We start from the raw sequence: 27,573 nt of genomic DNA, 5'->3' as shown, positions 1-27,573 counted from the left end.
ACAGCAGGTGGGGAAGCACCTTGGTGAAGAGGCAATGGTGAGCTATAGAAGGTTTTTGAGCAGGAGAGGGACATGGTCCAAGCTTCACTCCTGAAGATCTGTCTTCCTGCCTGGTGGAGGATGGAATGGAGGGGCAGCAGAGAGACTGTGGAGGTTATAGCTGGGGACTGGGTGACAGGGGATGAAAGCTCAGGTTAGGGATGTGGAGTCCATGAAGGGGGTGAGAAGGGAGGAGCCTCATTATGGAGATGTTTCCGGGTAGATGGGACTGAGTTGTTTTGGCAGGGGAGAGAGAGTGGAATTTGAAGGCCCATAAGTCTGGGAGACTGAATGACTGGAAGCATTCCTGGAGGGGCCATTTCTGGGACAATAATAACAATAATTGCTACACAAGCCTTCCTCTGTGTCAGGCACTGTGCTTTATGGCTTTTGCTGTATTAAATACTCACAAGAATCCCCTCAGGTGATAACTGCCATTGTCTTCATCTTACACATGGGGAAACTGAGGCACAGTTACCTTGACAGAGATTACCCAGCCAATAACTGGTAGAGCCAGGATTCCACTCTAGGCAGCTGCCTGCAGAGCTTCTGCAGGTAACCCCCACCCCACGCACCTCTCCATTCACAGGCCTGCAGGAGGCTGTCTTTATTTCTGGAGCGGACATGCATTTCCAAGCAGAAGCACTGAGAGGGGAGGACCAGGGCTTCACTTGGAAACTGACCTGAGTGCAGAAGCAGCACCTCGAGGACGAGTCCGCAGCCCTCTGGGGCTCCTGGTTCTGTGTGGTGGGGACATCAGCCCAGAAGATTAATGAGAGGGCAGGGGAGGGAGGAAAGGAAGGAAGGGAAGGAAGAAAAATTGCTGCCCATTATACCTGCCCTTTGGCAAGGCCGGGTAATTAGCAAACCCTCGGCAATAAAATATTTCGTTTTGGTGTAATTGCAAAGTAATTATGTGGTATGGGTTGTGTATTAATCGTGTTGATTAATTACACTCAGGTAGTAATTAAACATCTGCTTGATAATCGTGTGCAGCCTGAGGCTGAACATTTATACACATACACACACGCCTGTGCCACACGCAGAGCTCCTTGGTCTCTGCTCATTGGGCGGTGTGTGTTTGTGTGTGTGTATGAGATGTGGGTGTGTTTGACAGAGCCTCGCTGAGTTAAGAGACCTCTCCCTCCCCCACCATACAATGAGCACTTTGTTCCCCAGCCTCACCTGGAACACTGGGAGGAACTGACCTACGACTGGGGCCGTGCCACCCTGCAGCCCCTCTCGGAACAGAACATGAGGCCCAGGTGTCTCCTGTCTGGCAGGGCTGCCAAGCCAAGCTGGGTTGGCACGGGGCTCAAGTGCTCCATACGTGGCAATGTGCTGTCATGTCTTAGAACTCACTGCAAACTTGGCACCAGTCCCTTCCTGCACCCTCTGAGACTGTGTTTGGCTTTGAGGGTCCGTGCTTGGGCAGATTCCTTTTCCCCAGCAGCTGGGAGAAAGTTTTTATTGTAGGAACCACTTGGGCTGAGGCCCCGGTACCAGCACAGCACACCCATTAGGACTAGATTTAATAACCTGATCCTGGACACTGTGGGGACCAAAGCAGGATGCTGACCTGTGTGCAGGAGCCTGTTTCTCACCTGGATCCTGCCCTTGCTGTGTGATCTTGAGCAAGTCACTCCCATTCTCTGTCTCTGCTTCCTGGTCTATAAAACAAAGAAAAACTGAGCTCGGAGGCCTCCAAGGGCCTTTGCAGCGCTGCTGTACTCAGATTCTAATTTGGTTTGTACTAATTAGGAATCGGAGACAATTTAAATTCAATACATATGATCCTTAGTGAGTAAACAATTGGAAATAATTCCTTCCTTTATGACTTCCCAAAGACTCACTCATGAGCAATGAGAACCCAGTGAAAATCAATAGCTTTTATTTTTCAGACAGAGAAATTGCAGGTTCCTTGAACTGCTGGGCATTGCAATTCATTGTTGTATTTTAAAATGTTATGTTTATGTTTATGGACTGCCATTAGATAATATGGATTCATCCTGAAGGTGGTTTTTTCATTAACTTAACTCATTTTACTTATTAGTTCACATTTATAGCTTGGGTTTAATAAGCACACTGTGCAAAAGTCATAAAATACCCTTTTTCTTTAACAATATTTTAAAATCAAGACTTTTCTGAGTCATCTCAGGTTTATTTGCTCATAACTTGCTTCTTCTGTGATTTGAGGCCCAGCACAGCCAACTGTAGCCTGTTATTTGACCTTGAGCTTCAGTGTCTTTATTTGTAGTAGGGGAAAGGCATCACTAGTTAATAAAAGTAATCAATTTTAAAAAGGAAGCATTCGACAATCACTTACTATATTCAAAGTGGTTCTGATATATAAGCTGGTTGAATCTCACATTCCTGAAATGGCTTTATTTTTTCCCCCCACTTTATAGGGGAGGAAACTGAGGCCCAGAGAGGTTAAATGACTTGCCTGAGGCCACACAGTTGGTGACAGTGGCAGAGCTGGGATGCGAACACAACATGTCTGTATGAGTCATGCTGACACCTAAAATTAACCCTCACAGTATCTAAATCAACCAACATTTTCCCTCCCACATCTGTCTTCCTACCCTCGGCCTGTCAGACTCAGTATCCCTCCACACCACCCACCCACCTTCCCCCAACATCCCCTTATCCCCATCCACCCCACCCCCCACCAGGCCCTGCCCATCCTCCTTCCATCCTCTTGTTTTCTGTTTCCACTTGCCTGGGCTTCTTGCTGCTTTTATTTATCTTTATTTATTTATTTATTTATTTATTTATTTATTTATTTATTTTTGAGACAGAATCTCACTCTGTTACCCAAGCTGGAGTGCAGTGGCACGATCTCGGCTCACTGCTACCTCCGTCTCCCGGGTTCAAGTGATTCTTCTGCCTCAGTCTCCCGAGTAGCTGAGACTACCAGGTGTGTACCACCACGCCTGGCTAATTTTTTGTATTTTTAGTAGAGACAGGGTTTCACCATGTTAGCCAGGATGGTCTTGATCTCCTGACCTCGTGATCTACCTGCCTCAGCCTCCTATAAGTACTGGGATTACAGGCATGAGCCACCGTGCCCAGCCTTCTTGCTGCTTTTAATTTCCCGGAAGCACATTTCTGCCTTGTGATCTTTAGTGGTTCCCCATTGCCTGTGGATAAATTTCATCATCCTTGGCCTGGCATTCAAGGACCTTAACCATCCACCCCTTGCCTTCCACTTCTGTCTCACTTCCCACTCTGCCCCAACAGGCGGGCTTGGCTCATGGTCTTGAATACCCACCCACATGTGGGTACCCCTGTGCCTTTGTTCGCCCTGGTCTCTCTGCCTATAGTGCCTTCCACGTCTTCATACATTCCGATCTTCTCCTTCCTCCAGGAAGCCTTCCCTGGGGCCTCTCACTCCTCTGAATTCATAATGATTTGATGAACCCCTCCTTAGCCATCTGGAACTACAGACCCACAGGCATTGTCCTCTGTTGCCCATAACAGTGAATAACCCCTTTGAAGGTGTAATCTGTGCCTCTCTCATCCTTGGTGCCCCTGGAATCTCAGGTATATAGCAAGTGTTCAATTAATGCTTTCCAAATGAGTGAATGTTCATGTTCCTCGTGGTCTCCAGGAAACAGAACTCCCTGTCTTCTCTGTTGAATTCAGGACCAGCCCCATGCAAATTTCGGGAAAGACCTGTCCAAGTTCTACCTACTTTCAACAGCTCTTCCTCCCTCCCTCCTTCCCTGCACGCTTCCTTCTGTCTTCTGAGAATTGTCACATTTCTTCTTGATCAGTGACTCAAACAAAACTGTTTTCCTCTCTTCTTCCATAAAATTTCCTTGTCCTGGGCACCATTTACTTGGTTTACTGCGGCGTGAATGGGCTTCTGGTTTCTGGCAAATTAATTCCAGCTCTGATGTTCATCGTGGATAATGGTGAAGAAAACGAGACATCCAGGGGCTGAACGCCACTCTGTTTTTGAGCCTGAGGATTTTGCAGATGAGGAAACTGAGGCCCAGAGGTGGGGAAAGAGGGACTTAGGTAAAGGAATCTGCTGAATTCTCAGTCAAGGCTCCCTGGGGAACTCTCTGCTGTTTCCTGGGTTATCTTGATCATGGGGATTAGAACTACCACTCTGTTGGTGGTCAGTGCACTTTACAGTTTGCATGAACTTGACCTAAGATAGGCATCTCAGCTGCTCTGTGAGGTTTCACCGAGGCTCAGAGGGGTGGGTTGCCTGCCTCGACCACAGAGCCGGTGTCTAGCAGTGTAGCCAGGGGTGGAATGCAAGTCGGGCTGTGCCACAACTGTGCTCTCCCCACTTCCCCCGTGGATGCCAATGCTCACTGGCTTCCCTACCTGCTGGCAGCAGCCTTGTGTTTACGCCAGACTTGATCTACGGGATGTATTCCCCTGGTTGGAGCAGGTAGCTAGAGAGGGAAGGAGACAGAGCCAAGGAAAAAGCCAGGCCAGGCCTCAGTGAGAAGGACCTGGCCTCAAAGAGCCTAGGATCAGAAGATAGGTGACGTGGGCCAGGCCTGGCTCACAGCCCTCAGAGCTGGGCTTCCTGAGCTGCTGTGGGATGACCAGGGCCTTGTGACTGTCCACTCCCAGCCCCATCCACCACTCAGCCGTATCCTCCCCAACTGGCATTTCTGGGCCTGGACTTGGGAAAGGAACTTTATTTGAGGATGACACACACATGCGTTTACAATGACACATGTTCACACACTGAATCCCTGCCCCCACACACACACAGATGCATGCCCACCCCCACATGCTGCCGACAGTCATGCGCACACATGGGTGACACATGCCCTCCTGAATGTCTCTAGTTCACGCTCTATTTTAAACAGTCTAGGCGGCAGCATCCCATAGTGATCAAGAGCTTCTGCTCGTAAAGCAAATAGGGGTTCAAATCCAGTCTATTTCACAGCTGTGTGTCTGAAAGTTACCTAGCTTCTCCAGGCTTCAGTTTCTCATCAATAAAACGGGGATGATAGCACTGTTAGAATGAAATGGGTGGACACATGTAAAGCGCTGACCACGGGACATTTATATTCATTTCTACTCAGCTCCCACAGGCAGCCTTGGCCTGTGGTCTCAAATGCCTGCCCCCCACTCCCACATCTGAGTATCTCCATGCCTGTGCTCACCCTGGGCCCATGGCCCACAGCACTCTGCTGCCATCTCCACACACCCATGTCTGCCCCCTCCTCCAGGAAGCCTTCACATGCCCTCGGGTGTTATCAGGGGAATTAGAGGAGAAGCTCCTCTCCCCGTGAGTTATTAGAAGCACAGGCTTCAAAGCTGGCCTGAGAGGTGGCAGACTGACGGAGGGTCCGTGATCCCCTTTCACTGATGGAGAAACTGAGGCCCCACGCAGGTGAGGGTGTGCCTGAGTGTTCACAGCAAGTTAGTGTGGTGTTGGGACTGGAACCCAGGACTCCTGCCTGCGGGTCTACAGCTGTCACCTCCTTCTCAGAGTGAAGACTCCCCCCTCCATGGATCTGTTAGTTAGGTGGGTGATCTGGTTCTCTCAGCCAGTTTGAGGGAGCATGGAAGTTGGGGGAGATAGATGGAGGGAGCATGGAAGTTGGGGTACAGAGAGGAGTGGGAGATGCTAGGGAGGAGAGGCCCAGAGTGGGAACTGGGACAGGGTGGGCTGAAGCAGGAACCATGGGTGACCTGGTGAGCCCGCAAGGATGGCATGGCTGTGTATGCTGCTACTGAAACAATCTCTGTCGTCACCTCTTTCCTGCAGCCATTTATTTATTTCTTTATCATGCCCTTTTGGAAAATGCTGGGAATGCCACCCCTCCTGGGGAATGCACCCTCCCCCTGCTCCCCAGTTCACACCGTCTGGTGTGACATTCGTGCTCACCAGCTTGCACAGTGCTAATGACATTTGCATTTTACTGGCTGGTGAAATGTGGGCTGTGCTTGGTGACGGGGGTAAAGGGATCCTTAGGCAGATGGGAGGTTCCCAGCCTAGAAAGAGGGGCAGGCTTGCTGATCTGGGGGCCCACACAGGTCTCTGAGATGCAGAGAAAAGGGAGAAGGTGGGTGCAGAGGGGAGGAATATCTGGCGGAATTTAGAGATGCTGTTTGTCTAAAGGCTTGCCAGGAACACAAGGCAACCCAAGTCTGGTGTTCCACCTCCCCTGACATACACATGCACTGTCCTCTGCGTCACCTCCTTAACATTTATTGAGCAATTTCTAGATGCCAAATGCTCCTCTGTGGGCTTCACAGACTTATGAAAGTCATTTGAATTCCCAGCAATCCTCAGGAAAAGATGCTATTATTATTCCCATTTTACAAATGAAGAGTCTGAAGCTCTGAGAGGACACCTGACTTGCCTCTTCTGGAAAGAGGTTGCGCCTGTGGCCAAGGTCCACCTGCCTCCAAAACCCATGCTCTTGGCCACTGTGGGCAACTTCCTGTTCTCTGTCTGGGCTTGAGCAGAGCCAGGAAACATTTGTCTGCTGAGGCCCAAGACTGAGTAGAGGTGGTGAGCATCCTCCCCCGTCCGCCGCCACAGCATGCAACAGGCTCCTGCTATGCTCCTGGGGCTGCTCCAGCCTGACAGCTACAGAGAAGGGTTTGGCCCCAGAGAGAGGCCCCAGCATGAGTCAGGAGAGACCCAGAGTTTAGGCCTTGCTCTGCCACCAACTCGCTGTGTGACTTTGAGCAAGTCGTGCCCCTCTCTGGGTATCAGTCTCCTTATTTGTAAAAAGAGGCCATTGGTCTGGCTGCATGGAGCATCCCAGGAATGCATTTTCACACGAGGAAGAAACTTCTCTCCAATCTGTTTGGACTCATGGAGTTGCCTTGCACTCAGACATACAAATTATGTTTTACATCAAAGCAAATCATGAAACATTTGCTGAACCTCCTCTCCCTTCTGCAAGGGGAACTGTGCTAGATGCAGGGGTTATGATGCTTATGTGTTTTTACTCAGCACACGCATACACGGGCACATGCATACCTTTGTGTCTTAGAATTATTTCCAGGCTACTTCAGTCGGATCTAGATGTTGAGTCTCCAATGCTGATGCTCACCTGCAGACTCCTGCAGTCTTGGTTTTATGACTTCGCCTCCTGCAGGGCCAGGAGAGCCCTTCAAACAGAAAGAAGAGACCTCAGCTCAGGCAGGTAATCACGGCTGCCTCTGCTTCCCTCTCACAGGTGAGCATCTCCTGGACAGCGTCAAGCTTCAGATGAGCTGAGCTTCTAATACTACCATCAAAGCAACCGGAACCCCTTGAATTTGATTTCTGGAGACGCGGGCATAATCCTTTTGCAGACGTCTCAACGCTGGCTCTCCAGGTAACGGAGTTTAGGCTTGTTCAGCAAGGGGATTTTTGCTACTTTTGTTGTTGCTGTTGTTGTTGCTAAGGGTGACCATCAGCAGGGCACCTGTCATTCTCTATCATTCATTCTCTTTCATGCATTAGTGTCTGTCTCCCTCATCACACCAAAGGTGCATGGGCAGGAGTGTAAGGGGTGCAGATAGTGTGAGTGGATCTGAGCCAAGGTTGCTGGGGTTTCACTAGATTAGCCAAAAAGATAACCCTCAGAGGGGCCAGACAGCTGAGAAGGCTGAGGTACAAGCTAGCCTACCAGGTTGCTGGCCCATACCCCTCAAGCTCAGCTGGGGAAGGGTGGAGCTGTTGCCCAGGTAAGCAAGAACCAGTGGTGGGTCAGAAGTAAAGGTTGGCTGCAGTGGGTGGTGAGAAGGCAAAAGCTGAACTGAGGTCAGATGCTGCATCATTTGGGAGCCAACACTCAAACTGGATTAAGCAAGATAGGCCATTTATTAGCTTTTTTATTAGTTTCTAATATATTGTCGATATGGGGCCTATTTATTGGTTTCAAGGCAGGCAGGGCTGAAGCCAGGGCTCAAATGATGCTATTAGGACCATGTCTCACTACATCCGTGTCCTCTGCCTCCCTCCTTGTGAGTTTCAGTCCTTGGCAGCCACTCTCCATGTGGCAGCAGGGCAGGGACGTGCAGCTGCAGACTGACGTCTTGCTCATTTCAAATCCAATGGAAGGAGAGCTTCTTTTTCCTAGGAGTTCCAACAAAAATCCCAAAGTCAAGGCTTATTGGATGGTCTTGGGTCACATGACCACCTCTGAGCAATCACTGAAACCTGGAGGATAAGCTATGCTGATTGGCCAGACTGGGTCAGTCCGGGGGTGGGGGGGTTGTGGGTTGAGTTGGGGGGTTGTAGGGGGTTTGGGGGGGAGTGGGGGGGTGTGGGGGGGGCGGGGGTTTGTGCCGGAGGGTGGTAGGTGTGGTGGGTTGGGGAAGTCAGCCTGCATGCATGAGGGGATGGACTTCCAAGGGAAAATCCAGGCATTGTTTTTAGAAAAAGGAGTAAGGAATGCCGGGCAGACAAAGCAGCAGATTCTTCCTACTGGTGTCATGGTGGGAGTCAGGGGCGGGAGCAATAAAGCACCCAGGTGGTCGCATGTGCCCCAGTTGGGGTCCTTCCTGTGATTTATGGTACCAAGGTTGGCCTCTCTCTAAGTGCCTCTTTTTTAGTGAATCCAGTATCTGAAAGCCCAACTTTCTCACACACACACACACACACACCCCCCATGCCTCTGATGGATCTGCAAGTCATACTTCACGTTCCAAAAAGATTGTTCCAGAAGGTCTTCATAAAGAGTCCCTGCACTCTCTGATGGCCGCCCCACTATTTCAGCTACCCCAGCTCCTGGCTGCCTTGAGTAGACCTCCACTCGCAGGGAAGGCCTGTTCCTTCTTCCCCCCACCTCCACTCCTTCTTGACTTGGGGGACTTTCTTGTGCCTCTTTAGGGTTTATTTGCCCTAAATGGGCCCCTTCCCAGAAGACCAGCCGCAGCCTTGCTTCTCCGAAGCCCCTTAGAGGGACAGGGGAGTAGAGGGGGACGGCCACTGGTTGAGTGGAAGCTCTGCCTCTGGGGGCACAAGGGTACACGTGGCCAGGCCAGCCTGGCAGCCCTGCTGCCCTCCACCGTGGCAGCTCTGTCCTGCATTTAGGGAGAGATGTGTGATTTCATTTGAGCAAATATTCCTCTGCAGAAAAAAATACTGAAAACCACAGCTTGTGATGCTGCCTCCCTGGCAGCTGTGGCCAGGCACTTTGTCAGATCTGCCCTTCGCTTGGTTTTGGTCAACCACAAACCTCTTGGCCCTCCCCCAGTCTCTCTCGGTCTGTGTCTCGCCTGTGGGCTCCAAAGCTCTGACTCACCGTGCAGCCAGCTCAGCGCTCAGCACCACCCTGCCTTATATGGTGAGCTCAGCACCTCTGGGTCAATGAGTGTTAATTCATTTATTCAGCCAATGGCTGTTGAGTGCCTACCATGGGCCAGGAGCTGTTTTAGATGCTGGGGATTGAGGGTGAGAAAAGCCCAAAGGTCCCTGTTCTCAGGGTTCCCTGCCCTCTCCTCTGGGAGATCTCCTGAGGACAGGACCCTCCTCTGGGTGTCTTGCCCCCAGCCCCTCGCCTGATGTCTCACACAGTGCTAAACCATAACTGGGCTGGCTTGGTAGATACGTCAGTCAGTTAACTTTCTACACCATTTTGTAAAGTTCCCACCTGTGCCTGATGCAGCAGAAATAGCAGAATGACTTGGTTCTCAGCCTTTAGGACTTAGGGTGTAAGGTGCCACTCGTCATGGCCCTGGGGAGGAGGAGGGGCAAGTGTTAGAGATCTGTATGCAGACCTGCTCCTGGAGTGTGCGCCTGTTCATAAAACGAATCATACAAGCTCCACTTCCCAGGCATGCTTCATTCATTCAGATGCACTCAACAGGCACCTCAGAGGCCAGCTCTAAGGGAGACGATCAAAGTCAAGACATCCAAGGTAAAGAATGGGAGGGTACAGAGGAGAAATAGAAAAGAAGGCTTGGAGGTTCAGAGGCCAGAAGGAGATGTTACCGCTGCACAGTGGTGGTGTAAAATCAGGGGACGCAAGGCCTGTGAGCTGAGCCTAGATATGGGCCAGGTGAGGACGCTAGAAAGGACATTTGGGAGGAAGACACAGTGAGAGCAAAGGCCTGACAGTGGGACCCTGAGGCTTGAAAGACTGTGCCAGGCAGGAAGCCAGATGAACTCGGTTAGCCTTCTTTCCTGCAGGCCTCCAGGCTTGGCCGTGCTGGGCCTGGGGCCATCTTGTCTTCAAGGCTGCTTTCAACTACAGCTTGGGTGGGGAGTTTAGTAGCCCCTCCCTTTTCCTTTTGTCCTCTTCGTCCCTGGAAAAGGGAGTTTTGGAGAGTCCTTTCAAAGAGATGGTGCTGCACAAAGACCGGGAGTTCTCAATCCTCTCATTCCTGAGATCCGTTACAGAGCTTAGGACTCATTTTCACTTAGAGCATTGCAAGCCGCCGACCTAGTGGCAGACCCTGGGCTGGAAGTTGGGAGACTTGGTCTGGGCTGTGCTACTGATGTCCTTAGCCTCCTGGCCTATAGTTTATCAAGCCCCTTCCAGCTTGAGACATTGTATTCCATGTCAGACCTGGATTCGGATCTGAGCTCTGCCAGCAGTACAGCCTCAGTATTCTTATATGTAAGTTAGGGATAATAATAGTACACTTCTCATAAGACTGTGTGAAGGTGAAAGGAAATACTTGAATGACAGAAAGTGCTTAACAGAGCACCTGCCAGGGATCAGCATTCAGTGTAGTACTGATGCTATTGGTGTTGTTATTATTTATATTTCAATCGTATTAATATAACTCTGTGGGAGTCTTCAGTGTATAGGTGCCTGTTGGTCCATGTCCCAAAAAACTTGGTGATGGGGGCCAGGCGTGGTGGCTCACGCCTGTAATCCCAGCATTTTGGGAGGCTGAGGCAGGCAGATCGCAAGGTCAGGAGTTCGAGAGCAGCCTGGCCAACGTAGTGAAACCCCGTCTCTACAAAAATACAAAAATTAGCTGGGTGTGGTGGCATTCACCTGTAGTCCCAGCTACTTGGGAGGCTGAGGTGGGAGAATTGCTTGAACCTGGGAGGCGGAGGTTATAGTGAGCCAAGACCACACCACTGAACTCCAGCCTGGGTGACAGAGTAAGACTCCATCTCAGAAAAAAAAAAAAGAAAACTTGGTGATGGGGTGGGACGTCACACCCCTCCCATCTCCAAATAGTGATGGGGTTGGGGCTGCCTTACCTAGAATCACATTTATTCGTTGATTCACCAACACTTCATTGAGCACTTGCTGTGTGCCTGGGCCTCTGAGAGGCACGTGGAGTCCTATTGGATAGGATGCTCAGGGTCCCTGCTCTCAGCAGCTCAGGTCTTCAGGCTGAGGCCTTGGGGGAAAATCCCACCCCGGCTTCCCATGGTACCTGAAGCTTTGTTCAACCCTCCCTTGCCATCTTGGGCCTAACTCCTGGGTGAAATGCCAGAGAATCCACTAAAATGAACTGGTCCGGTGTTGCACATGGACCTAAAGGATGGGGTGGATTGCCAAGTCCCAGTTCAGCACCAGGAAAACTGAAGTGTTTCAGGGGGAAGATGGGCTTGCCCTGGGCGCCAATGGCAAAGTCCTGTTTCATTGTCACCCCGCTTTGATGCTTGTTTGGATCCTGAACTGCAAAGGGTTTTGATTATTTCTGGAGGATGCCAAGCCTGCACGTGGAAGGGGGTAGGGGTCCAGTCTGCCCCTGTGTTTGCCTTGCGGTCTCCTGGTGGCTGTGGGTATCTCACCCTCTCTGGTAGCCAGCAGAGCCTGCCATGTGGGGCATCAGCCAGGGGTTGGTGAATGGATGGATGGGTGGAAGGATCACAGTGGATTTTCTAGAATCCATGTTGTCCCAGCCTCAGCCAGGGTGGCTGGAGATACCAATCTGTTGGCTTGTTTTTCCATGACAATTTGATTTTGGCTTCCGTGGAATATCAGGAATTTTCAAGTAGTGGAATGGACTCAAAACAAATGGCTTTTGAGCTGATCAGCTTTCTCAGTTTGATTTCAGGGAGGCAGCCTGGTGTGTATCCTGATTTAAGGACCAGAGCTTGCAAACTCCAGCTCCTGGGTGACCTTGGGCATGTTATTGAGTCTCTCTCAAATTCTCGTCTCTCATCTAGCAAATGGTGGCACTAATGGCATCATAGGGCTGTGATGAGCTTTAAATTAAATAATGAGTGTTAAAACATGTAGCAGAGCTCTGGGCACATGGTAAATGCTCAAGAAAATGATGATGGTGTATTTAATGAACACCCTTAAGTTATTTGTTGCATCTTCTTGCTCCCCCACGGATTTTTCCAGACTACTTTGCATTTGTAAGACAAAAAAAATTACTTTGAAAAGTTATTATTACACAAGCAATATAGGCTTCTTAAAAATTCAAATGATCTGGAAGGATTTAAATTAAAAAGCAAATTCCTCTTTCCTCCACCTGCCAACCACATCAGTCCCTTTTCCTAGTAACATTCTCTTTGAATGCAGGGCTCTTCAAGACTAGAACTTTTCTTCTTTTTTTTTTTTCTCTCCTTAAGGGCAGGGGACAGGTAGGAAGTCAGGAGGGGACAGTAGTCTGGTGGCTGTTGCAGCCAGTTGTCATCCAGGCTAAAAGTCCTGAGGCTGGTGCCAAGGGGCCTCAGTGGAGCAGAAACAGGAGCAGGAGCAGTCAGGTCCCGTAGGCAGCCTGGCTTCCCCAGCACTGTTTGCTCTGAGTCACAGGGGTCTCCAGCACTCTATGGGGTCTCAGAGTCCTGGAGATGAGAGTGGCCTGAGCCGAACCACATTCAGGCCAGGCTTGGAGTGCCAGGCTCACAAACAATGTGGATGGCCACCTGCCAGGGCCCCCTATTCTGTCATGGTGCCCCAGGGCTCAGTCCAGCTCCAGCGTCTGTGACCCTGGCAGCACAATCGTTTGTTCCTGCTCACCTTCTGACAGTCTGCACTCCCAGCTGTGCCCTCTGCTGCCACACTCGGGTAGAGGCCCAGGTCCAAGTGAACACAATTGGCATTAGGCTCCAGCAGGACTGGCACAGGGCCCAGCACATCATTGGTGCTAAATGGACTTGCAGCAGGTACAAGGTGTGCCATCTGCCTTTACTTCTCTAAATCTGATTTAATCTGCCCTTAGCTCCCTCGTGCATTTGAAAGACATTCAATCCCAATTATGTTGGGGAGTGGATTTTTACCACCTAGGATCACATAGGAGGCTTGGTGGCCTTATGTGATCTGAAACATCTGGGAAAGGCTGCTGGACTTGAGCCCGCACAGGGGCCCCGCAGACAGGCTGCTTTGCCAATCTCAGGGTCTCGTGAGGCCAGGTGGGCAGCAGCTATTTCTGTGCCAACCAGGGCACAGCTGTGGTCTTTGGTTGCAACTCCAAGCCATGAGCTTTGGTGTTCAGTCTCCCAGCCATTCTCTGGCATCTCAGGATCCCCCCATCACAGTCTGATCATCTCTTGGGAGAGCCATTCCTGGAGCAAGGCACCTGAGCTCGTAGCTTTTGGATCCCACCAATCTGGCTGATCTCTAGAGACGCTCTCCACCCCTCCCCTCAAGCCTGCTGCCTCTGCCGCTCTCCTCTGCACACTCACACCGCAGCCACCTTCATGGGCTTCAGCCTAAGCTGTCTTCCTAAACCCGGCCACTTTTCTGACTGGCCTGGGATACCAGCCACCCCCAAGGCTTAGAACCCAAAGACTTGGCCACCATCTTGGGAAAGAAGAGAGAATACCCACTGCCGAGTGAACACATTGGGGAAAAAAATGTCTCAAGACATGTCCTGTCACTCCCACTGGTTGCAACAAATGCATCAATACCTTTCATTCAAGTATTGATTGAGCACCAACCTTAAAGCAGATTCTTTCAGAGGCTGGAGGTAAAAAATAATAAAAGACCAACCTCAAGTTGCTTAGGGTTTAAATAGCAGTTCTCAAGGATGCTCCTCAGACCAGCATCACCAGCATCTCCTGGGAACTTGGATATGCAGATTTTCAGAACTCCATCCCAGACCCTCATGAATCAGAAACTTGGGAGTGCAAAGGCCCAGCAAACCTGGGTTTTGACAAGCCCTCCAGGAGATTCTGATGGAAGCTCAAGTTTGAGGGCCCCTGAGGCAACAGCAGGCAGCAGTCTGTCTAATGCACTGTGATGCATCAGCCCATAGACCAGGTGATGCATGCTGGGGAAGGGGGAGGTACTGGAGAAGGCTTGGTTTATGATTTTTTTTTTTTTTTTTTTTTTTTTGAGACGGAGTCTTGCTCTGTCACCCAGGCTGGAGTACAGTGGCCCGATCTCGGCTCACTGCAACCTCCACCTCCCCAGTTCAAGTAATTCTCCTGCCTCAGCCTCCTGAGTAGCTGGCACTACAGGCGTACACCACCAGACCTGGCTAATTTGTGTATTTTTAGTAGAGATGGGGTTTCACCATGTTGACCAGGGTAGTCTCAAACTCCTGACCTCAGGTGATCCACCCTCCTCAGCCTCCCAAAGTGCTGGGATTACAGGCATGAGCCACCACACCCGACTGGTTTATGAATGTTTTAAAGGGGGACAAAGGAGTCTGTGTGTGAGTCCAGAGAGAGTAGATTCCCGGCAGAGGGATTAGCACATGCAAAGTCCCTGGGGCATGACAGAGCAGAAGCATTCAAGGAGCTACAAGTGGTGCCACTGGGTGGAGTGAGCAGAGGAAGTAGGGGAGGGGAAGGGATATGAGATAGGCCTCTTGTGCTGAGTTTGGGCTTTTCCCCAGGAGCACTGGGGAGCCATGAAAGGGTTTATGCAGAGGAGGAAGACAGGTGATGCCCTGAGAAGATGGTAGGGAGGTGGGATAATGGTTGAGCGTGAATAGACTCAGTTGCAGTCATTGCAAGGCCTCCAGCTGGTGACAGGCTGGCTTCTAAGGGCAGGGCTGAGCCTGTGGGGAGATGGAGAAAAAGGAGGCCGGGTGCAGCATGGATACCCTGGTCATGCAGGAGTTCTGCCCTGTTACTAGATCCTTCCCTCAGGGGACTCAGTTGGAGGCTGGAGCCCAGGTGGCCATCTGTCATCACTCTCCGTCTGAGTGCCTTGGAAGCCTTCAGTCCCTGCCAGGCACTGTAATTCATCTCTGCATGCTCCCCTTTATCTTTTTGGGGATAGAGGAAATAAAATACCATCTGCACATCTGGGTGCTAGGCCTGGAATGGAGGCACCTGGACGTGCAAGAGCTAACCCAGACACCCCTGAGTGTGGAGCTGGGAGGAGACCAGGAGAGGATCCTGTCGGGGCCTGAGGTGGGAGCCGGGCTGTGGGTGTGGGTGTGAAGGGCACCTGGCCTCCCCACCTCAGTACTGGCGTGGGGAGCCCCATGGAGAGGAGGGAGCAGAGCCCCTTCCTTAGAGACCCCAGCCTTCCTTGCTGCATTCCTAGGCCCAGGTGGGCACAGCTTAGGGAATGCGGGCTCACCTCTCCCAGGATCAGGGAAAGGAGCTTCCAATGAGCTCATCCTACAGTGAGTCCAGCCACTGGCCGGGAGGAGAAAACTTGCAAACCACAACCAGGGTCCCGAGTCCTTGGGGCCGGCAGAACTGGAGAGAGGGAAGGTGGAGCCCCCACACCTGGGGCAGAAAGTGAGGCAGGTCTGAAATAAGCCGCTGGCTGGAGGGCCAGATGGGGACTCTATATCCTTTGAGTTTAGCAGCTCCTGCTTCCAGTGCACCCACTGCTGGTGCTAGTTTAAAGGGCAGTTGCTTGGAGCCAGGTGATGCCGGCTCTGGTCTGTGTGTATTTAAGGATCACGTTAGCTCCAACCCGCAGTCACTGCTGATTTGTGGTGAGCGCTTGGAGGAGCTGTGGTTCTGGCTGAGGGGTTGCCAGCCAGGCTCTGCCCATTAGGTCTCCTCCCTCAGGAGGGCTCAGGCCCTTTTTTCTGCTTTACTCTTAGTATAGATTTAACTCTTGAAAGAAGTGATCAGCAAGGATGTGTGGCCTCGCAGACTGGGCCGGGACGGATTTTAAGGTCATCAGTTTCGACTCCTTGAGAAGTGCTCATTCAGCTTCTGCTTACATACCTGTAGCGACGGGGAGCTCACTACCAACCAAGAGAGTGGTGTTCAGACTGCTTTGAAAAAAGTCATTCCCCTGCTTTGTAAAGCCTTGGGTTTAAATCCTATCCATGCTGCTTGCTGTGTGACCACAGGCAAGTGACTCACCTTCTAGAGCTCTGGTTTCCTTTAGTCCAAAATGGGTTTGGTAAATATCCACTTCTCGCACTTGGAGAGGTTAAAACCAGTTAACTGTACAACCAGGAACGAGTCAGATCTCTCCACAGTGCATAGAAACTGAGCCCAGACAGTCTTCTCAGCAAATGTACATGTCCCACATCCAATAGTATCAGCAGGATAAATGTCAGCTTCTCCCTGGCACATAGCTGATACCAGGATATGATTGGTGCTGCCTGCTCCTCCCTTTGATGGAACCGCAGTGCCTTAGAGACATGGCCGGGCCCCCTCCATGGCTTTTATCCTAACTCAGAGTCCTCAGACCACAGGATGCCCTGAGCTGTCACACGGGCCCAGTGTTCAAAGGCTTCTAGAAGGCTCAATCTCTCTGGAGGCCTCCTTCCCTCACACAGTCTCCTCCCAGGGCCCTGTCAGAACCCCAGGCCCACCCTCCTCACATTATCAGGCTTTGTGTCAGGGTTTTAATGAGGTCAGGGTGGGCGGGCAGGCCGCATTGCCTCAACTCCCACAGGAAATAACAAGAAAGCACCAGTGGAACGGCTCAGGTGGAGAGGTGGTCCCTGAAACTGGCAGTGACCTCAGGCCTCAGCCCGCAGTACCACACTTCCCACAGGGCATGGGCCTTGCCCCCTACCATACCTTTCTGCAGTCCTGTTTTGCTCTTGTTCGTATTTTATTTTTTAAACAGTCTTATAAAGGTATAATTTACACACCATAACATTTGCCTGTTTTAAGGATATGATTCTATAGTCTGTGTTAACTTTACAAAGTTTTGCAACCATCACCACAATCTAATTTTAGAATATTTCCATCATTCCCCAAAGAAATGTGGCACACATTCGCCATCAGTCCCTGTTCCCACCCCAGCCCAAGGCCACCACCAGTCTATTCTGTGTATCTATAGATTTACCTTTTCTGGACATTTCATATAAATGTACTCATATGTCTTATGTGGAGGTGGGTGGAGACAGTGTCTGCTCAACGATATGCCCGTCTCTCCGCAGCCAGCTAAGGCCAAGGCAGAAGTGTGTGTTTTTCTTTTTAAGAGTTGAAAGAGCTCATCGAGGCCCCTGAGTGCAATTTTTACTTCAGTGCAAGAAAGAAATCCTCTGTACCAATCTCCACATTGAAACCCCTCTGACATCTGCTTTAATACACCTAGTGTCAGCAGCTCACTACTTCCTGGAGACTATGGGAAATTCTCAGATCCTGATCGCATAGAGTGCCAGTCCTACTGGTGTCATTTGATCTTTGGTTTTATCCTTTGAGATGGAATCATTTTACAGCTCAGGAAATTGTAGCTCAGAGAGGTTGAGTCACTTACCCAAGGTCACACAGAGGATGGCTGGATTTAAACCCCACGTCTCTGCGATTTCAAATACATGGTTTAACACCTGCACCACATTTCAGCTGTTAAAGATGTCATTACATTCGACTCTGCTGGGGGACTACTCATCTTCGCATTGGGGTTCACTCTGTCTTCTTATGTTAGTAACTTCTACTCATTGTTTCTAGTTTTGCTGAGTAGACTCACACAGATCACCAACCTGAGAGTGGAGTGGCATAGAGACTGGAGAGGAGGAAGGAAGCAAGGAGGACTTCCTAGAGGATGTCTGAGTTAGGACTTGAAAGATAAGCAGGAATTGATGGGCAGAGCTGGTAGGGAAGAGTTTCCAGGGACTCTTAACTGACAGTTCTTTCATATTTCACAGCTGCTTGAGACTGGAGGGAACTGTTTAGAGTTTTACTCTTGCTGTCTGTCATTCGCAGTTTGGGCTATTATAACAAAATACCGTAGACTAGGTGGATTAAACAACAAATATTTATTTCTCAAGATTCTAGAGACTGGAAGTCTAAGTCAGAGTGCCAGAATGGTAGGGTTCTCGGTGAAGGCCATCTTCTCCTTCCATCTTCATGTGGCAGAGAAAGAAGCAAGCTCTCCTGTCTCTTCTTATAAGGGCACTAATCTTATTCATGAGGGCTCCATCCTCATGACCTAATTACCTCCCACCTCCAAATATCATCACATTGGGGGTGAGGATTTCTATATATGAATTTGGGGAGAGACAGACATTCAGTCCACAGTACTATTTATTCTTCCCCACACATCACCAGTAAGTGGTGGTCCAGCAGCAGTGCTTGATTACCTCCAAAGAGAGGGAGCTTACCACCTTACCTGGGAACCTGTTCCATGGTGGAGCAGTTCTGATTCTGCCACAACCAGCTTGGGACCATGCAGGACACAGCCAGTCCCTCTTCATACCACCAGCCTTCAGGATGCTGGGCCTGGCAGGCAGCCTGAAAGTCTTGGCTGAGATGTGCCCTGTTCCTTCATCCATTCTTCTCGGTGTGTATTGTTTGGTGTAGATGCTGCTCATGCCTGCATACCTGCCTCAGGGATGCCCATCCCATACCCTTGGACTTGGAGGCAGGTTCAGAGTAGCGGTTAAAAGCCACTCACTATGCCCTCATGCAATCTTTTCTCCATGCACAGAGACAGAGCATGGAGGGAGCTCTGTAGTTTCTCTTCCTCTTTTTTTTTTTTTTTTTGGAGACAGAGTCTCGCTGTGTCACCCAGGCTGGAATGCAATGACACAATCTTGGCTCACTGCAACCTCTGCCTCCTAGGTTCAAGCAATTCTCCTGCCTCAGCCTCCAGAGTAGCTGGGATTACAGGCATCCACCACCGTGCCTGGCTAATTTTTTTGTATCTTTAGTAGAGATGGGGTTTCGCCATGTTGTGTTGTCCAGGCTGGTCTCAAACTCCTGACCTCAGGTGATCCACCCGTCTCGACCTCCCAAGGTGCTAGGTTTACAGGCATGAGCCACTGTGCCCAGCTTCTTCCCCTTCTTATAAAGATACCAATCCTATCAGATTAAGACCCCATTTTTTTTTTTTTTTTTTTTTGAGATGGATTCTCGCTGTGTCACCCAGGCTGGAGTGCAGTAGTGTAATCTCGGCCCACTGCAAGCTCTGCCTCCTGGGTTCACGCCATTCTCCTGCCTCAGCCTCCTGAGTAGCTCGGACCACAGGCGTCCACCACCACGCCCAGCTAATTTTTTGTATTTTTAGTAGAGACGGAGTTTCACTGTGTTAGCAAGGATGGTCCCGATCTCCTGACCTCGTGATCCACCCGCCTCGGCCTCCCAAAGTGCTGGGATTACAGGCGTGAGCCACCACACCTGGCCGACCCCACTCTTATGATCTGACTGAACTTCAGTTACCTCCCTAAAGGTCCTATCTCCAGTGAAGTCACATTGGGAGTTAGGGCATCAACATATGAATTTGGGTGGAAAGAGGCATAATTCAGTCCATAGCATGCACCAACCTCACAGGGTTGCCACGAGGATTCACTGAGTGAATGCATGTAAAACATCAAGTGCAGTGCCCGGCACATGGTAAGTGCTGTGCTCATGTACGCTATCATTGGAGCACTGAGCATTATGGGAGAATCCTCTTTCCATCCTTGCTGCAAGTCTAGACCCTGTGAAAGCCTGATGAATATAGTTCACATGTTATTTAATGATAGCAGGTATCTATATTATGCTTACTATATGCCAGGCTCTGCTTTAATGCTTCACATAAGTTATTGAAGCTTCACACCAGCCTTTTATGCAAAAGGGAACTGAGGCACAGAGAGGTGAAGCAACTTGCCCAAGGTCACACAGCCATCAAGTGCCTAGTAAGTTGATAGCACACAGTTAAGTAATATTATAGTTAATATGAAGTAATAGTCATTAAATGCCACCTGCCCAGCCTGGGCACAGGGCGCCTGTGCTCCAAAGGAGATAGATCCATGACCAGACAGTGGCAGGACTGCATGCTGAGTGTTCTGACAGGGCAGACCCAGGGAACTATCATGGAGCCCAGGATACCTAGGGCTGTGGCACCTAGCCAGGCCTAGAGAGACACCAGGGAGGGCTTCCTGGAGGCAGGAATGTTTCAGCTGAGGTTGGGAAAAAGATGGGAGAAATGCTTGGATAAGGGGCTAGAGGTGACGGTATGTGGTTTTGGGTTGCTGGAGGACTCAGCCAATCATTTCCATTCTAAGATAGTCCAGTGGTCCCTTGGCAGCACAGGGGCCCTGCATAGCCTAGAGACCCTGGGGTGGCCCAGCACTTCGTGGCAGCCTGGGGGTTCCATGTTAGTTCAGGGAATTTCATGGTGGCCCAGAATTTTTTCCCACACTCAAGGGACCTATGTGAGCCTGGGCACACCATGACAGCCCAGGGATTCTGGATAATCCCAGGAGTGCCATGGCAGCTTCAGGAAGTTCCAGACATTTTGGACCCTGGGGATTCTGTGACAATCCCGGAGATTGCGTGGCAGCTCCAGGGTCCTGTGGCCTTATTCTTGTGGCTGCAGAAAGAACAATATGCAAACTCATAGCAGACAAACCCCTCGACTGGAGACAAAGAAAGCAACATGGAAGGGACCTTATCCAGCGATGCATTTTACAGGCTTAAATCTAAGGAGATGTGGCTGAAAGCCCAGTCCCTCCAAGGCCCGGGGGAGCTGAGGGATCTGGACTCCTTGGGGTTTATTTCCTTCTGGGAAGCTGAAAATGAGCCACCTTGAGGAGGTCTGCGGGGAGTGCTGTCCTGACTTGTAGGCATGTGACTTGAAGAGGACTTAGGATGCGCCTGTTGCCTGGATACGCAGGCACTGGTCGTCAGAGCCCTCTGAGCGGAGCATGGGGCAGAACCCAGAGGGAGCTGTTATCTGCTAAAGGAGCTGGCGTTCCTGGACCTACAGACATCAGGATTGGCTCCTCAAGGGGCTTCTATGATCTAGGCCCTCCCAGGCTGGCATAGCTGTGTTTGTTCCGGCCCTGCCACTCCAGGCCAGCTGGGTGGCTTCACCTGTCCCCACCTTGCACCCAGCACCCGCAGCATGAGGATAGCCCTACATCTGTTTCTTAGGGGGCTTCAGGAGCTGAGTGGGGTGGGAAAGACCCCTGTATAAAAGCATGAGGACACATTCCTACTCCACCATGGAGCTGTGCACTCCTGGGCAAACTCCATACCACTGAACTTCAATGTCCTCACCTGTAAAAAGGAGATGGGCCTAGCACAGTGCGGGACATACAGTAACCAATGTTAGTTTCACCTCCACCTCTTCCACCTGAATCAGAGATGGCAGCCCGGCAACCTGGGCATGGGGAAAAGGGTGGGTCTCAAGAGGAGAGCCCATCTGGTCCCATAATAGTCAATGGACTTTGTGCCTTTGCCTCTGGGCAAAACCTCCCTCCTCTGCCCTTGGAAGAGCCAGAATGATCTCTCCCTGTTCCAGGCACTCGATCTCATTTAGCCCTCCCTCTAACACTGTGAGATAGTACTATGGCGATCCCATTTTACAGATAAGCAAACTGAGGCACAGAGAAGGCAACTCAGCTGTCCCAAGTCACAGAGCAAGGATTCATGCCCGAGTCTGTCTTGATTGCCAAGCCTCTCTTCCCAGGTATCCTTTTGAAACACCCCAGGGAGAAAGAGGAAAATGGTGAGATGGGAACCAGCTGGAGAACTAATTGCATGCTTGGTGCCTGGGTAGGGGGACATCTTTGTCCCTCAGGTCTATGGCTGGCTGGGCTGGCAGTTCCCAGTGGGGAGGCTGTGAGGAGAGGCTGGGGCTGGGTTCCACCCAGGCTGACTCCTGATCCACTTAAGGATCTTCCAGCCCTCAACAGAGTGGAACCTGCTGAGACCGCGCTTCTCCCTTTAGCAACCCTTTTTCGGAGAATACCATAGGAAGAGGAGGGAGGCAAACAGACATAACTGGAGAGAAGGAGGGGTCCCGCAGCCCACAGACCCATTTTGCTTTTCCAGCCAAGTGAGAATCAGCATTAAACGGGGGGTAGGGGGGTAAGACCCACTTCCCCTGCTCGCCTGTGGTTACATCTCCCCCAGGGCTGGAGCAGCACCTCCATGCAAGAGTGAGAGGCCTTGAACCAGCCCCTTGCAGAGGTACATTCTCCCCCGTGGGGCCCTCCCTGCCCATGTGGGCCTAGAACACCAGACAGCCCAGCTCACAGCCAGCCTCTCTGATGCGACTGCCAAATACCAGACCACTTACCGGGCTTTTCCAGAGAGCTGGTGTCCCTAACCAGAGCTCTAAGCCTGCAATTAGGCAAGCAGCAGAGGGCTTAACTTTCTCTGGGCTGTGGGCATTTCAGTGGGAAAGATAAGATTGGTTTGGATTAAGCTAGAGCATAAAATAATATTTATCCTCAAACAATACTCTCTGGCTGGGAGCAAGTCTGGGCCCTGGGGCTTCGGAGGCTAGGGGCTGCCAAGGGATTTGCCACCTCCCTTCAGGTCACCAAGAAATCTTCCCTCCCGACCTTCCCTCAGCCTGGCTCGTTGCACAACCCAATTCGCAGTGCTTGCTCTCATTACAAAATGGAATCGAGAAGACCTTATAGCGTTCAGAGCATAATTATCTGCAGAGCACTTGCCCTGTGCAAAATTATCTCATCGAATCCTTATAACTACCTTGGGAGTCGAGCTTATTGCTCCCACATTGATCCAGACTCAAGTCCCAGCTCAGTCACTTCTAGCTCTCGACCTTAGGGAAGTGGCTTCATTTCCTGTGCGCCTCAGTTTTTCGCCTGTAAAATGGGAGTGATAATAGCTTTCTCAAAGCGTGCTCAGGAAGATGAGCTAGGATTTACATAAAACACCTCATCCGTGCCCTGGCGCCATAGTAGTGCTTAATGAATGGGAGGTGATATTATAAAATCTTAGTCTTTCTGGTAAAATAGGCCTCGGGTATGTGAAACAGCCTAGCTGGAGTCACAGAGCTATTCAGTGGCAAAGCTGAGATTCAGACCCCAGGTGGTGTGGCCCTGTGCGAGCCAGGCCTCCAACCTACTGGTCAGGAAAAGGCCCAGGCAAGAGCTAGCCTGGCCTGCATGGGGCTCGGGGTGCCACTCAGACACAGCCTGGAGCTCCAGAGAGGAAGGACCCCTGTGCTTCCTGTCCCCAGTCCCCTTTTGTGGAACAACAGGGCCGTTTTCTGTTCCTTATCCCATGCTTCAGTGACCTGTGCCCCTGGGGACTAGGAGAAGATCGCCCTGGCTCATTCCCGGGATGAACAAAGGTGGGTCAATTCTGTCTCTGAGAGGACAAGGGCTGACTCCAGGGAGGCAGGTGTTATGTGTCAAATAGGGTGTGTGCCAGCGTCCCCAGCTTGGACACTGTAGAGGGCACTCCTCTGATTAGTGACCTTTGCCACATGTGACCTTGCTGTGTGGCCTGAGGAGATCCCTGTCCCTCTCTGGTCTTTGTTTTCTTATCTCCAAAGTAAAGGCATTGGAAGTAAACAGAAGGGATCACTGCCTAGGCTGGAGAAATCAGGGAAGCCTTCATGGCTGAGGAGACATCAAGCTGGGCCTTGGAGGGTGAGAAGGAGTTTTCCAGGCTGACCAGGGAAGAAAAGATATTCCAGGCCCAGGTTTTAGCACCATCAAAGACACGGTAACATTAGAGTATGGGGTTTAAGTGGTGGCCCTTTTACAATGATTCGTTTTAATTACATAAATAATACATGTTCCTTGTTGTAAAAAATAGAAATCATTCAAGTATGAAGAAAAAGATAAAAATCGCCAACAGTCAGCTACTCTTTGGTACTGCTTCAGCCCTTTTTAACATGATTGAGAAAGTGGCTTGTAAGCTTCCTGATGTATGGAGACTCTCAGCTCCCGGGCAGACAGCAAAGAACAAAGAATTGTCTTCTGGAAGCAGAGCCAGGCCACAAGTCCCAGACAGACAGGGTTTCATGGAGCTGGGACTGGGAAGAGCCCACCAGGAGCATTGGTGCCTCCTCCCCAAGGCCCCTGCAGAGCCTGCAGCGGATGCCAGGGTGGAAGGACTTCTCCGCCTCTGAGGAAAGGAGGCCCAGAGGGAGGGTCTTTGTGTGCACAAATGCAGCCTGTGGGAAGGGCCGTGCACTGCCACTTCTGGCAGTCTCTGGGCCTGTCAGCTGGCAAAAGTCGCCATCCCGCTGCCAAACCATCAGGGGGTCCCCATAGTGGCTTAACTGTGGTTTCCTATGATGTCTGCAGGGTACAGCAGGCTGGGGCGGGAGCCTGATGACATTGTGAAGTCACTGCTGTGATCTTGCCAGTTCTCCAGCGCTGCCTTTAAAAGGTGGTTCATCTAATGGATATTGGGTGGGGTTGGGCAGGGGCAGTGTGTGGCCCAGGAAGAGTGGCCTGGAATGGTCTGTCCAAGGTCATTCAAGGGGAGAGGTGCAGGCTGCAGAGATCCCAGTGTCCATTCCCTGGGCTCCCACCCCTGTTCTCCCATCCCCAACACAGAGAACGTTTTCCAGAAGCCTCAGCCAGGACCCACTCAACTAAATAAAGCAGTGAAAGCAGCCCATGAGGACCCCCCACCTCTGCCCCTCTGTTAGATCATCTCCCCGGGCGTCCAAGCATCTGGGGCCCCAGAAAGCGGGGAAGGGAGGGAACGGAGAGAAAGAGCGCAGGTTGTGGTGACCACCTGAGCCATCATCATGTTGGCTATGAAAATAGGATGGGTTGTTCCATTTCGCCCACAGCCCCTGTGAAGTCTGTTAACAGTAATTACAAAGTTAGGAGAAATTCCCAGGCCTCCTAATTAGTGTGAATAGGGGCTGGGTAAGCTAGTCGTGGGAAAATAGATGTCTTTGTTTGCATTCTTAAGAGGAGACCACAGCTTTCTACCTTTAGGTGTAATAGAGCTTGGCCTCTCTTCTCTCCCTCTCCCCACTGCTCCCGGCCCAATACCCTGCACTGTGGACAGGCATGTAGTTGCACATACCCACTGACCACTATATCTCCTGTGTGTGCACATGCAAACACACACATGCACGTACACACACACACACATGCACACAGAAGCACAATAGACTGCATCTTTCCATCCTGAATTAAGACGTCATCTGGCAAAGCAAACACCAAAAACCAAACAGCATTTCAGCCATGCTTCCGGCCCCACTGGCAATACCATCCAAGGCCCCTTCCCCCAGCTCCACCCCAGACACCCCAGGGGACTCCTTCCCAGGCCTCCCCAAATTAGACTGTCTTAACAAACCATTACGTGTTCCAATTAGAGCAGCAGCGGACCTGGCTGGCTGGGCAGTATAAGAACGCTCTTCTCTTCCCGCTAACAGGCTGAGGGGCACCGCCCCGGGAGGGAACGAGCCACGCTGGGCTCCCCTCTGGATGCTGTAGAGATAATGAGATCCAGCGTCTCCATCCCAGCCTGAGGAAGGCTCCCTGCTCTCTGGGTCTGGGGCCGGCCCGGGGGGAGGTTTCCTTTGGAAGCAGGAGGGAGAGAAAGAATAAGGAAGTGAAACTAACATTTATTGTGCAGTATGGGCTATTGAGCCTGTGCCAGGAAATGTTGCACAGGATGGTGCTTTTTAAACTGAGTGGTGGGTACCCACGGGGCCCTGGGGTACTTCTCCCTGAACCAGAAGGTACACAGAGTCTCAGGGTTCACCCTGTGCATCCTGATAGAACATTAATTCTTGAAGATTTGGAAGATAACACCTTACTTTTATATTTAAAAATCATATTGTTTAAATATGTGGTATATTTTGGAGTAAAATGCAAAAAAATTACATGAATATGTGAAATAAAACAGGAGATTCATAGTCAGATGTGCTCTCCCACTCTTGTGTCTGGGCTGGGTCTCCAGATTTCCAAAAACGTGGTGGTAACATGTTGTCTTCCATTGCCATTGTGGGAACTGAGGAGAGAGCTTTCCCATTGTGTGATGTTGGGCAACCCCTATACCTCCCATCCCTTAGCAGCCCAATGGAAATGCTAATAGCACCTCCCCAGGGCCAGCTTCACAGCTATGTGACCTGTGCAATCCACTAGAACCCTAAACATCAAAGGGCCCCACACTTGGTTCAATGCTCTGCCCTTGCCATCTTGAAATTCTTAATAACTTTTGAACAAGGGACCCCCCTTTGTTTTTACTGAGCCACGCAAATGATATAGTTGCTTCCCAGAAGTGCTGTAGCTGGTCCTGCACCTTCCAGTAGAGTTTTAGCAAGGGTTAAATCAGACATGCGTGAAAGAAGCCCACATGGAAATTATCCCTCCCTTCCTCCCTCCCTTTCTCCTTCTTCCTCCCCTAAACATCCATTGAGCACTCAGTATACTGGGTGCTGTGACTCAGCCATCAACCAAAGCCCCTGCCCTCTTACATTCAAGAGAAAGGGAGAGAAGGTGAATAACAGAAAGAAAACATTGCCGGAGATCCTGTCCACAATGAGGGGACAGACAGTAACGGAGTGCATGGGCTTTTGTGTGAGAGGGGCTTAGGGAAGGTCTCTCTCTTTGAGCAGAGACCTGAATAAGTCGAATAAATGAGCCATGTGGACTATCTGGGGGAAGAGAGTCCCAGGCAGTAGGATGAGCAGGTGCCAAGGCCCTGAGGCAGGAATGTGCTTGCCACTGAGGAGGAGGCCAGAGCAGCTGGAGCTGGCTGGAGCGGGGTGAGGAGGGTGGTCGGAGGTAAGCCCAACAAGGGAGGGCCAGGCCACAGAGGGTCTTGTAAGCTGTTGTGAGGATATGGCAGGGGTAAGTAAATGACAGCATGGGGGTGGAGGACTCCTTCAGCCAGAGCTGGATGTCTGTGGCCTCCCAGGGTAAGTGTCTGGAGGCCAGATGGCAGAGGGGAGGAAGAAGGGTGTCCCATTGTCCTCTGGAAACTCAAGGCAAGTTGTCTTTGGTCAAGGGATGAGTGCCAGCTGCCATGCAGGGACCTCTACTGTAGGCAAGATATGGCTTCTCTCCCGGCTGTCTCTCCTCCAACTGGGCAATAGCTGTTTCAGCCCAGACAGCTGAGCCTCACCGCACCAAGGGTGAGGCTGGGGGAGGCTGGACAGTGGAGGAAGGAGTAGCCTGCCTTTCTGGAAGCCTAGCCCATCGTCCATCCTGGGCCTCCATGACCACATCTTGGACAAGCTGTACAGTCAAAGACCAACCCGAAAGGCACTCATGACAGTGCCTGTGCCAGAGCAGCACCAGGATGGCCACTGAGTGAGGTTTTCCAAGCCATAGCCCTGCCAATGAACTCCAAGATGTACGGCAGGAATGCTGGAGAGTGGGACAGCCAGGCAGCCTTGGTGCCAGGTCCCATACGCAGGGCTGGAAGCTGTGCCAGTTCTGTGCTTGTGGATAGAGAGACCCTCATGTTCTGCTAGCCTCTGCTAAGCTGCATAACCCTAGTGAAGGGGTGTCACCTCCCTGGGACTCCATCTCCTCATCTGTAAAATGGGGATGATAGTGATGTTATGAGGATTAAATGAGAGTGCGGGTGAAGCACACAGACGGTCTCCTGGCACATGGGGCATATTGACCCAGTGTGAGCCCTTG

The 27,573-nt window shown here is 51.0% G+C and overlaps 1 protein-coding gene across 22 annotated transcripts in view; it reads left to right on the top strand.

The window, feature by feature from the left end:
• The window catches only part of TSPAN18 (tetraspanin 18), a 202,801-nt gene that overhangs the window by 124,613 nt on the left and 50,615 nt on the right, over positions 1-27,573 (top strand). For 20 of the 22 annotated variants that reach the window (XM_074013866.1, XM_074013860.1, XM_045371697.3 and 17 more), the window contains one exon: positions 7,215-7,355. The exons of the other annotated variants lie outside the window; for them this stretch is intronic. The gene's annotated coding sequence lies outside the window, so the exon portion shown is untranslated. The remainder of the gene's footprint in view (positions 1-7,214; positions 7,356-27,573) is intronic. 22 annotated transcript variants of the gene reach the window in all.

The sequence above is a fragment of the Macaca fascicularis genome, chromosome 14 (genome assembly GCF_037993035.2).
Source record: "Macaca fascicularis isolate 582-1 chromosome 14, T2T-MFA8v1.1".
Taxonomy (NCBI): Eukaryota; Metazoa; Chordata; class Mammalia; order Primates; family Cercopithecidae; genus Macaca; species Macaca fascicularis.
The sequence above is the reverse complement of the archived record's forward strand: the minus strand, read 5'-3'. Positions and strand labels throughout refer to the sequence as shown.